Source organism: Pinus tabuliformis, chromosome 8 (genome assembly GCF_031772625.1).
Source record: "Pinus tabuliformis cultivar Carrire ecotype Pingquan chromosome 8, CPIR1, whole genome shotgun sequence".
In the NCBI taxonomy this organism is placed as follows: domain Eukaryota; kingdom Viridiplantae; phylum Streptophyta; class Pinopsida; order Pinales; family Pinaceae; genus Pinus; species Pinus tabuliformis.
Window position 1 is genome coordinate 1145507780 of NC_142294.1, and position 12989 is coordinate 1145520768.

Genomic DNA, 12989 nt, shown 5'->3' on the forward strand with positions numbered 1-12989 from the left:
GAGCAAGAGAAAACTTCGGCCTCTTACCCAAGGTAGGGCCAGGATCTTTTGTAAATCCTCCTGGTGCATAGAATGAAAATTGTACCATGCCCTCATGAGCTTGTTGACCATTGGAGGATAGCCCTAGATAGGAGACCATTTCTCTTATACCCAGGACTACATTTCTAATTCTGGCATGTCACCAAAATACCATTTTCCAGCTAGTGCATGCCTTTGTAAACTGGTAACACGATCGCACATAACATCGTATCCAAGACTCAATAGCTTAGTCACAAGTGCGGGATGAATGGGTTTCCCTCGATAGAAATGTTTGGAATGTCGTCCAGGCTGAGAGGAGGGAGAAAGCCCCCCAAGACATGCATGGTGGATAGTTGAAGGGTGAATGGCAAGAGGTTTATTAACCGATGGAGGCAATGTCGATGGGTGTGAGGGGTAGGCCTGAGGGAGGCAAGCACATTCTGAAGCGTGAGCAGCCTGTATGAAGGCCTCACATGAGGACACATTTGTGTCTAGAGAGGCAAGAATATCCGCCAGGTGGGCCATGCTAAAGTCATATAAGGTCCACGTCGAGTATAGAAGCAGTCAAAATTAGGGACAAATCATGAATATAAGTGAAAAAAGAGGTAGGTGCAAGAGTTAAAAGAGGATAAATCAAGCTCAAAAAGGAGAATAAATACCAACCACCCTGAGTTGGTTTGTCAGATATGGAGATCTCTAGATATAAATAGAAACAACCACGATGTCATAGTATATAATAGTTCACAATTGTACCAGAATCCACAAGAGGGAATAAAATAACGGAGTTGTCTATAATGCGACTTTTTGAGATTCCGGTGATGGAATCCGGCGGAAGAAATTGAGATGAAATCATGATTTGTTGCAGTTAAAATGGTTTTTTAACTGCATATTCGGATTCAACACCCTGAAAAACCCCTAGGACGCTTTCATTGTGCAGAAACTAGTTATCAAACTTCGATTTCAATAAATTACTGCTGGATTTTCACCGGAAAAAATCGCCGGAAAGGCTTTCAAAAAGTCGCGTTAAAGACTACGTCTAAAATAACTACATCAAGGTCCCATATGCACGAGCCTCAATGCCCAATTTAAAAGTTGAAAAGATATAGTCTATTCTTCACACATATCAATGTAAAGACCTGTAAATCCTGATCCGCCATGTCATGTCCGGGGTGACCGTTGATGGCCATTGATCGAGCACGAAACCGCAATCCACAATAATTCTATCAGCGCAGCTGCAGTGTGGGTAATAAGATCTAGTATGATAGTGCCGAGGTGAAATAAATGGACTCCACTCAAGATCTAACATTGCGTGCCAGATAATCCATCTGGGATGTGGAGAGTTAATGCCACATTTAGAGAGAAATTAGACCATAAAAATCCATCGAAAAAGTTTCTAAAAAGTCTCATTAAGGACAACTCGGTGAGAAAATTAGCCTCTCAGTGCAATAAATAAAAATTGACTACCATTTAATGACGGAAGATCAGATTGGCCAAAAGCAGATGCTTAGGAAAATTGGATCAAAATTTCACGTTGTACAGAGTGCACCTATAGTAAGTGTGACTACACACAAAAGGAAGGACAATCAATGCTAGAAGAAAAAGCACAAAAATGAGAAAAGTTACAAAAACAATTTCCAGGATTGAATTTCAAATTTTAAAGATTGTGGATGCTTTTTTTGCATGGATAGTGAACACTCTCCCCAAGGACTTCATTTTATTGTTTATGAAATTTTATTAAAGGCCCCACTTCATCATAGTCATGAAATCCTTTCAGATAATATGAGTGTTGACTTCAAGAAAATTCATTTTTTCATTTCATGTTTGTTCAATTAATTGGAGCTATGCAACATAGCATCAATGCTATGTAAATTTTGACTGACATGTGGAAGTCTTGGATTATTTAATTGATATTTGTTCATGAGTGACAAAACTCGCTTTTCTACTCGACGAAAAGTTATTGTTGAGTCCTGGTTGTTTCTAGTCCCATGGTAGCAATATGATGAAGATAACACAAAATAATAATGGCGACTACACAACAACAAATTTTGGATGTGCAGATATCCAAGTCGAAGAATTGGAAAGCATTTTGTTAAGTGTTGTTCACTTGGATTTTTATATATTGATAAGAAAATATTTTAAAGGAGGTCTGGAATACATTTCTAATGATGAAAGATCCAAGTATTTTGATAGCTAAATATTTCTTCAAAGGAATTGAAACACAATTATGAAGGATGGTTCATTACTGTGAATAAAGGAGAAGGAAACCTATGAGAATGTTGTACTATGGTTAATGAAGAGCCACAATGATTCTATGAAGAAACTGCAATTGATGGTATTTTCAAGATCATTGGAAAAGATCCCATCTATGGTGTGGTTGTTTGACTAGAGTGTTCAAGTGCTTTTGGATTGAAGTGGAAACAGGTATGTGCATCCTCGTAAAATGAAAACATTGATGACAAATATATGTTTTTTTGAATGAATGTAAATGTCTGGTATTAAATGCCTTGGAAATGAAAGTCATTTACATTGGTGTCATTGAAACTCAATGATATTTTGTAAAATTGTCAAAGTTATTGGAGGAAATATATTTGATATAGATAGTTAATATAAGTCTCTAAAATCAATTGTGTCAAACTTAAGTCCCTGTCAGTGAAGGGAATGAATTCAAATAAAAGTTTAGAGTCATGGAGAAAGTATTGATATGTAAAAGGGTGCATGATCGGTGGTACCCAACACTCAAAGATAAACTATGACAATTGAGGTCTAGTCAATAATGTAAAGTCAAGCAAAGGTCAAGTCAAACTCAAGTTAAGTCAAGAAGCTAGTGCCTCGATTAAGTTTTCCAAATCAAATTCATAGGCATCTGGTTGGTTTTTAGGCAACCCATCAAGAAACCCATTTTGTAAACACGTAAATGTATAAAAAAACATTGCAGTTGTCTTGTTGGATGAAGATGTCCATCCTACAAGAAGTAATAAAGGGAGAAGCATACATGAAAAAAATAATGCAAATGTGGAAAGATGAAAATAATTCACTTAAACAGTTGTACGAGCATGGAGATACGTGGCATAAAACCTTATAAGTTGTTAAGACAACTCCATAGTTGCAGATGTAGGTAGAGTTGCCTGAGGAAAAAGTAGTTGAAGATTTTGGAAGTAAGAAAAGTGTAGAAGCCTGCAACTACAATAGCTAAAAGGAAGAGAAACCTCAGAAGGTTCTAGCAGAAGGAACCAAGAATACCAAAAGACCAAGTATAATGAGAGAAGCTTACTGAAGTATTGTGTAGCAAGGTGAAACAAAATTGTTACTATAGAGGCGATTTGTAGCTCACAGTGAGCATGGTGAAGCTCATAAGAGGAAAGGGAAGGGGTGACTATATACAGTGAAAAAAAGGGTCCAAAAGGAAGCCATAGTAAAGTGAAAGAAATACAGAAATTCCATGACAAAATAATATGACAAAGACAATTCAAGAATATTGACTTCAATACATGATAGGATGAAATGAAGGTGAAATTAAGAAATGTTAGGAAATGAGCACAAGCAAGCAACAAAAGTGATGCAGTAAAAGCATGATGCACACAACAGAAGGAAGCAAGGTATAAATAAAATTGGTGTGTAGAATAAATCCATGAACAAACATCCGTAAGAGTTAAAAGGGTCCTTAGTGAAGAATATTTTGATAGCCTTGAGTTAAAGTTGATAGAATGTACCTGAGTCATAAATTATGTAAGCCTACGAGTCAAGAGAGAGTATTCCCTTAGAGGTTATAGTGTGTTTGAAGCCACTTGTGTTGTAGGTCATTCGATCTCAGATTGTTAGGAATGACTATTAAGTCAATGGAAAATTCAAGAGATATTTTGCAAGAGTTAAGGAACACATGGTTAGGAGACCATGAATGTTTTATGTTCCTTGGCAGTCTGATGTAGGGGCATCAATGACAGGCTTACAGTTGAACCATAAACATGATTGGAAGATGATGATGGAGATAAAAATAGGAAAAACAAGTACAAATAAAAAAGGTATTTGAAACACAACCACAGTTGGATGAACCATGTATATTAAGTGATATCCTAATAAACCAATGATTACAGTGGTTGGTGACCCATGCATTCTGGTGGATGGTTGTTCTTTTATATGGACTTCAGCTCATGTTTGTAGTCGTAGGTACAAAAGAAAAAGTGGAGAAGAAGACCAAAGATGAAGATAAAAGGGGACAATTTAATGCTCATTAAAAAGGGGACAAATAAATTATTTAAATTTGTAATGTTTGATAAATAATTTGATGAGAAAAGTGATAGTGTAGATTTATTCTAGAAAGTCTACATAGGAATGAAAAATGAAGATAATGGAGAAAATATAGGGATGAGATTGTTGAGGAAATCATGGAGAGATTGAGGAGAGATCGTGGGAGATAGTTAGGTAATTTTTTGAGAGAATAATGGAACTACTTTTCCATTTATGTTGTATTTATTATGATCTCTTCATCTTATTTAATGAGACCATTTGTATGATGAATGTAACATAGAGTGCATGATTGATTAACAAAGTTTCCCCCTGCAGGGGAATTATAGAATAATCTCCCTTGCCTTGCTTCTTGTAAGAGTGTTTTCAGTGTAAATTTTCTATTATGGACTATGTTTATGGGGATGGATGAATTGCAGACAATTTTTTCCTACATAAAAAAGGACTATCAATGGGAAAGAAGCAAGGAACTTTTTTTTTGGATAGGATTGGATGTACTTTGGGATACCAAGGAGCATCATTTCAAATAGGGACACAAGATTTATTATTGCATTTTGGACTACATTGTGGGAGAAGATGAACAAAAAGCTAAAGATATCTACAACATTCCATCCACAGATAGATGGGAAGACAAAAGTATGAAACAAGACATTAGTGCATCTTTTGAGGTGTTACAATCAAAATCATCCAAAGAACTGGAATAAAAATATTGTATATATACAACCCTTTTATAACAAAGTAATCCACAATTCTACTGGTAAATTCCCATTTGAAACTTGTTTGGATATTTTCCACCTTCACCTTTGGATATTGTATATGGGAAGCATGGAAGAGTGATGGAGGATCTTGTTGGGTCATCGATTTGCTAATATTTACAACATTTAAAACACATTTTCCGGATCATTTCATTGCATCCCATCACCTGCTCATTTCCCATCTTACCATGTTTCTCCATGAGTATACTACAACAAGCTTATGAATGCTAAATTAGTCAATTGTCGTTATTTTCCTTTTTTTTAACGAATTAGAAGGAATTATGATTTATTTTACTAATGATGGTTTTTTCCTAGTTATGTTCTAGTAACTCCTATAAAGTCTTGTAGTTGCCTCTAAGGTTGGAATATATAGACAACTCCACGTGGAATTCTAAGACATGGGTTTTAATCCTATTGCTAATGGCATGCTTGCATAATTTCTAGATTGTACCCACATCAATTTCAAATGCCTCCAACTCATGATCAACAATTTAGACAACTTGTGCTATGAATAATCAAGTGACTAACTATTGGCACTATTTTCGAGGAAATAAAGAGGACTCTAGAAAATTTGAGACATGGGTTTTGTTCATAACATACCCAATTAGGTGACTCTAAAGCATATTCTCCAAAAATTGTGTGGATTGGGAGATACATGTGGTTATTTCAAGAGCATATTTCTAGTTACGGTTGTTGTCAAGCTGTGTCCCAAACATAGCAACCAATTAGCAAAACAAACCATACCAATCTATTCTGGGATGATTGTATGTTAAATGAATCATATGTAATCATATCTTTAGTTATTATTCAACCAATATCCACCAAGAATGCAAAAATGCAACATCTTATCATTTGCTCATGATCTAGCAACCCAAACTTAGAGGAATTAATTCCAATTCATCCCTCTCTCTTGTATAAATGTATGGGAAAAGAGAAGATTGAGGGAGTTCTAGGAGTTCTTTTATTGTTGTTGTTGTTGTGAGATTAATTGTAGGTCTGTAATAAAGTATATTGCAAAGAAATTATGAATGGCGACGATGTAACTCTGATACTGTTGTTGGATTAATGAAAATATTAATTACTAGTGCTTGAGATCATTGATGGTGTAAATATACTTTTATTTTGTAGCTTCATAGGTAGCGTGGCACTGATTGGGAGGGCCCACTAACTTGGTACACACCGCCCATCTCTTTTCTTTCTATGATGTAGTGTAGTTTAGTTGCTTTTTTTCCATTCTAATAGATAGATGGTAGTTTGGTTGAATGTGTTATTTTCATTGAATTCCTTATTACTTACTTTTGTAATTTTTCTGCAGGAACTAGATCAATCATTGGAGGGAAACACCCAACATTTTAACTCTTTTGGTTGTCTAACCATTTGGTTCAACCAATGCGACAAGCCTATGTCATGTCAATAGGGGATCTATAGGCAACCCAGTGACCACTAGCTCACTACTCTTCCCTTTCTTTTCTTGAATTTATGATTGTTTATTTGGTTAAGAGGGATAACTTACTAAAGGGTTTAAATACACACTACAACTTCTCCTTGTATGCTTGAATTCCCTGCCTAATCAGAGTAAGAGAATATAGCTCAAGTGAGAAGGATTTGTGTATCTTCCCAAGATAACTAACATCTCCTAGGTTTACTTCTTGCATGAATTCCTTTTTGTTTCCATCGTGTAGAATAGATTAGGAAACCTATTGATTCCTTGCACTCTACGCATATAGTGTAGCATCTCAAAGTCTATGAACTCCTGCTTGATTATTTTTGTTGGTATTATTAAGAAATTAACTTGACAAACATTTTAGCATCGTTGTTAGCGAGGTGCTAAAAGGGTTAGGGGATTAGTAATATAGTTTTTCTTGAAAATGATTTTTCTTGATTTCCCAACACTTAAGATTTGGAGGAATGAGAAGCTAAGATGGGATGTAAGAACCTGTGCAACTACTTTGGTGATTCTCTACGAGCCCTTTTTGTGTTGGTAAAGTGTGTTTATTTTATGAAAAGTGTGTTTTATTTTTGTTTGATTCATCAAAAGGAAGAAGCTAGCTCATGACAACATAGAACTTGGTGACAACAGGGTCTTAGTAACGTGAGGGGTGTCCAAGTACATGATAAAGTTTTCTTTAAATTTTTTTCTTGTTTCATTTATATATTTAAAAATCTTTTATTTTCAGGGTGTTATAATAACCCCCACCCCCATACACTAATCCATGTGCTAGACAAGAATCAACAACCAACAAGAAGAACTTAGGATTGATCAGGAGTTTTGAAGAATGTTACTCGAAGGACTTTCTCATATTCTAGCAACTGCTTGAAAAATATCTACCTCTTAGGAAGAGAAAATATTGTTAGTCATCAAAAGCATATCTTCTTCTCTAGAAGCGATAGAAGAATAGAATATCCTTTAGCCACCTCTATAATAAGATCCATAAAACTTCTATGATCACCCTTACCAATTTTCTGAGGAGATTAGAGAATTATGGATCAAATTTTATGGAGAGAAACCTTTAGAACCTAAGTTCAAGGATTTCCTAACATCATCAGATCTGAAGACCAACCATCTGATGGTACAAGATTTACATGGCATGGAAGAGGAGGACATGTTGAGTGGACCAAATGAGCAAGAGATCCATTAACACCATGAATATATTGAATGTTGGTTCCAAACAATCACTAGATCAAAGTGCCACACTCTTCTTCAACAACTCTTCCCATCATATCATTCAAATAAGTTGGTCTATGTGCTCTAGTATACATTGAAGTCTACATTTCAAACCTAACTATGAGTACATTTGTTATCTTGTTACGCACATGGCTTCACTATAAATATTCATACAATTGAAGGAGGATGTTCTTTTTCAAAGTAGGATAAGATATCATAATAAATAAATGAATAAAATAGTTAGATAAAAATAAGTATAGGTGTGAAAACCAGGTAACTGACACAACCAGACATGAGTCTTGCTTGAAAACTAAACCACTGGTGGGAAAGATTCACAATAGGTTATGTAAGTTCATGTTAGTTCCAATGATTTTTCATTTTTTTTTGTTTTATGCTCGAGTTGGCTAATGTGGGATTCCTTAAGGCCCACCTTCCAATAGATCTTGTCCCAATGACTCCAACACCTCATATGGGACTAATATTAGAGATTCTTTTGAGTTCCTTGGAGTTTGCATACATCAATGTTGAATATCCTCATTGTGAAAAAAGGAATACCTCAATGGCCCTTGATTTCTAGATATTGTAGCTAACTCGAATTCAACACATTTAATTGCACCTGTCATAATGCACCCTCGCACCTTGACACTCATTGACATCAATGGTGAGTTGTTTGGTATCAATTAATGACATCCATTGATAGTCAGTAATCCAATGGTTTCTTTCTATGTTTGACTTCAACAAAATTTATTCACATACATAGAATCGTGCTAAAGATGTGGGTTTTGGTGAAGACTACTTGGTTCATGATTCTAACACCAGTTTGCAATAGTGTGCCAATAATAAAAGAGGGATCCAAATCTCCAACATCAGGTTACAACCCTTTAGTTTTAGTCTGATTTTGGGACTTCTAGAATTTTCAAGCATTTATCTAGCTCAAGCTTCACTCCTTTCAGTTCAAGACAATAGCAATATACCTTTGTCAACATAAACAATTAATCCATTAGCCTTACACAATCAACATTCAACAACGTCAACTTTTTAACACAATAGTCAACATACATCAACATTACTCTCTTTTGGATAAGGTTAATGGTACATAGGTTTCAAATTCAGTTTCATCGTGAACATGCTTGGAGACTTCAAGATATTGAAGTAAAACTAGAGGTAAAAACTAGCTTGAAACTTTTTAAATTGTTGAAATTCAAGGGATAATGATAAGAAAATTATTTTAAGCATTCACTTGTCTTTGTCTCTCAATGATTTTCAAAACACCTTCCCAATATGCTTCACCCTTTGATAAAAATTGCAATCATTCCCTATGTTTGCACTTAGAAATCCTTTACATTAAGTGATAATAGGAAATTCTTGGCATATTGTGGAAGGTTGTAGCTTATTAAGCTCTATGGAAAAGATGGACCTGCTTGTGAATTTATTGGATCTAGATAAAATTCATCCATATGTCTCTAGTATTTTCATAAAAGTAAGGAATAATTTTGCTAAAGAAGGTATGCCATAGAAATAATAAACCACTGGTGATTCTCATAGTTTATTACTCCTTTGATTTTCTGATGAGATTGAGGGAGGAATTTTTTATAAATATAGTGCTTATGTTCTCTTCAAAATGCAATAGGAATTTTGAGTTGTAGGTATAGAAGCCTGAGTTTTTTGAAGGGTAGTTGGGATGGGATTTTTCATGTTTTCTATGTGTGGTTGTGCCTAGATTCCATATTGATGAGAAGATTGCATTTTTTCTAGAACACAATTCATGTGAATAGAAATCAGACCTCAGATTTATTCAAACATGATAGCCAAGGTTGGGCATCACTTCCCCTCGAGAAAAAATTAGGGCTTTTGTCTAATAGAACTTGTAATGATGTTGATAAAAGAGGAACAACCTCATATTTTTTCTCATTGGCTTGAACCAAGAATGGATGATGAGAAGAAGCAAGTTTTTTTTACCAGTTAAAAAAACTCGATGACAATTATCTAGGTGGGTTGCGTTTATATATACATAATGCTAGGTAACTCTTGGCAAATTCAACAACCCAAAATAATCCATTTGATAGTTTTACCCTTTTAGTACTGGATGGTTAAGTGATTTCATTTGGTGATGAGGATGAAAGTCCAAAGGAGAGTGATGATGAACCTAGAGATAAACATCAAGTTGTTATGGGTTCTAAATGAGAGGAATATAGTGAAGAGGTAATGGAGGATATGGAAGGCAAAATTCTAGCTGAAAACAAAACTTTGGTGACTCCAAAATATCAAAAGGATTAGGCTTTTACATTGAACATGTCAAATATTCCAGTAACTCCTCGAACAAGGACACTTTTTGTTCGAAATTTGTTGTACTCTATCGACAAAGATAATACGTTCTTTTTTTTCAAGATGCCAGAGAAGTGGTTGATGGGATTATGACTTAAAAGTTTGTGCATGTGAAATTTGCATTTGAAGAATCCTCTAGGAAACAAATGGATAAAAATGATCCAGATTTGTTATAGGGCTCCTCATCTCTGTTGATTAACAAAAATATAGGTGTGAACAGATCCAACTTTGACATAATGCATTCCTCTATGATAAAATATGATTTATTGGCACTCTATTCTTTGACGTTGATCTATCTCATATTCTTTCACCTCTAGCTTCGATTGAAATCCTCTCACGGGTGGCTTTGCTTCAACCTAATGTGGGGGCTAGAAGCTTGCTTCAAAATCTAAATAGTTGCCCTATAAGTTTTGAGTTCCTGAATTACACTATAATAACAAGCCAGTGCAAAGTTCCAAATTACTCATGGGAGGTTTGTTGTAATGAATTCAAGGAATTTTCATGTCCATTTTCTCAATATGTAAATAATCAGACAACTGATTATGGATCAATAATGTTCAGTGAGATAAACTTATATGGAAAGTATCCACCAAGTCTCTTTAGTAACTTTTGTCAAGGAGATCACTATGGTTTATTATGCAAAGAAGAAGTTCCATCACCAAGATCTTCTAAAAATGCAAATGCTGTAGGGATACATTGGATCTTGATAAGTTTCTTAGTGTTTATCTATCTTGTAATCATGATTGTATTAGAGTATTTCATAAGGGTATAAAACCATAGAATCTTTTGGTCAATCCTCACACTCATCAACTTAAGCTCTGTGAATTTGGAAGTGCGAAAGTATTAGTTAAGGGTGAGCCAAATATCTCATGCATATGTCCATGCTATTATCATATTGAGTCTCCACCAATTTGTTGCAGGGGTGACTAGTTGTTGTTGAGGTTTATTGAATGTATTTTTGAGGGTGGGCTAGATAATGCTTGATTCTTCCGCTAGCGATTTTTAGTTTGAGTTTCCAAGTATTGAACAAGGCTATCAAAATGAAAAATGGGTTAGATTGAGGAGAAATCAGTGACCACAAGAAAATTATATGAATATAAATCTATTTTGGTTTCTTTTACCGAAGTTGTGATCTTAATGTCTAGTATTATGGATATTATGTCGAACTAGGACCTTGGTGTTAAGATTGTTATTGGCGTGGTTGCTAAAAGGGGGAATGCCTTGCTCATGACTCATAAGGACATATTTTTAGACATGCTTGATTGTATAGCCATAATCATATTACATTCCTTGTTTGAGAAAGAAATTCAAAGGTTAAAGGCTACGTATGGAGTGACACTTAATCCAAATTGTTGATGATCTGAAATAGTTGGTAGTTAAGTACACAAATGTTTACAAGCCTCTGCATACAATTGATAGAGCTTGAAGTGGTAGCCTAGAACTTATTCAAATTAGAATATGATTAGGGAAGGCCTATTCAACTTAGATACGTAAGAGTCATTAGAGAATCAACTTATCTGCCATGCATAAGAAAAAAATATTAGCTTAAAAGGAAATGCAATAAGTATATTAGAAGAGAGTGATGGAAACATTGGAATTGATGCAAAAATTAATGTAAAACAACAACTCCTGTTGATCATTTTAAGGAAAATTTAGTAGTGGGAGCAACGATATCTACTAGGGGTGGAATGATAAGGGTGCCTTCAGGTGATTCATTGTTGAAACCTATACTTTGTTTGCATGGGGACATGTAAAAGGTAGGCATGAGGGATATGTCAAGTCATCGATTTGTCAACCTTTACATCATTTAAAACATATTTTCCTAGTTATTTCTTTGTATCCTTTCACCTACTCATTGCCCATCATACCATGTTTCTCCTTTATCTTTAATGAATTAGAAATGATTATGCTTTATTTTACTAATGACACTTTTTGCTTAGTTTTATTCTCGTAACTCCTAAGCAGTTCTATAGCCGACCTCCGAGGTTGGCATATACACGCATCTCTAGGTAGAATCCTGGGACATGGGTTTTGTTCCTAGCGTTGGTGACATGCTTTCATGTTGTGTAGATTGTACTTAGGTCGATTCCACACACCTCCAGCTCATGATCAACAATTTAGACAACTTGTGATAAGTATAATTGAGTGATTAACGTTAGGCACAATTTTCAAGGAAATGAAGAATAATCTAGAAAATATGAGACATGTTTTTTTTCTTTCTTTTAGAACATCCCTAACTAGGGGAATCATGAGTGGATTATCCAAAAAGTGCATGGATTGGGAGATACACATGGTTATTTCAAAGGCATATTTCTAGTTGCAGTCATCGTCAAGCTGCGTCCCAAACACAACAACCAGTTAGAAAAACAAACCAAACCAACCTATTACCAGATGATTTTATGTTAAATTAATCTTATGTAATCATAGATTTGGTTTTTCTTCAACAAAAATCCACCAAGAATGTATAAAACACAATATCTTGCAATCTGCCCATGACCTAGTAGTTCAAACTTGGAGGAATTAGTTCCAATTCATCCCTCTCTCTCTTGTATAAATGTATGGGTAGAGAGTATGTTGAGGGAGTTCCGAGAGTTATTTTATTATTGATGTTGTTGTGAGGATAGATGTAGGTCTATAATAGAGTAAATTGTAGAGATGAGGTTTCCAAATCTTTGTAGTTCAACATCTAGCCATTGGGAAATTGATGATGGCAATGATGTAACTCTGAAATTATTGTTGGATTAATGAAAATGCTAATTGGTGGTGCTTGAGATCATCAGTGGTCATTAGAGAGATTTTAAGGTCTAAAATGGAACTCCTAAGAAATATTGTAAAATATTAAAATAATATTAGATTAGATTACATCATCAAATTTTAGAAGGAAAAAAGAAAAAACTAATTGTTCAATTCGTATTTTAAACTTATCTCCCTATTGTTTTACTCAAATTTCAAGTGGGAGAAATAGTCAGATGTCGAATTTAATT

The 12989-nt window shown here is 34.8% G+C and overlaps 1 pseudogene; it reads left to right on the forward strand.

Annotated features, from left to right (window-relative positions):
* The first annotated feature begins 10241 nt into the window (after positions 1 to 10241).
* LOC149239398 (GPI-anchored protein LLG3 pseudogene) lies at positions 10242 to 10777 on the forward strand (annotated as a pseudogene).
* The last annotated feature ends 2212 nt before the right edge of the window (positions 10778 to 12989 follow it).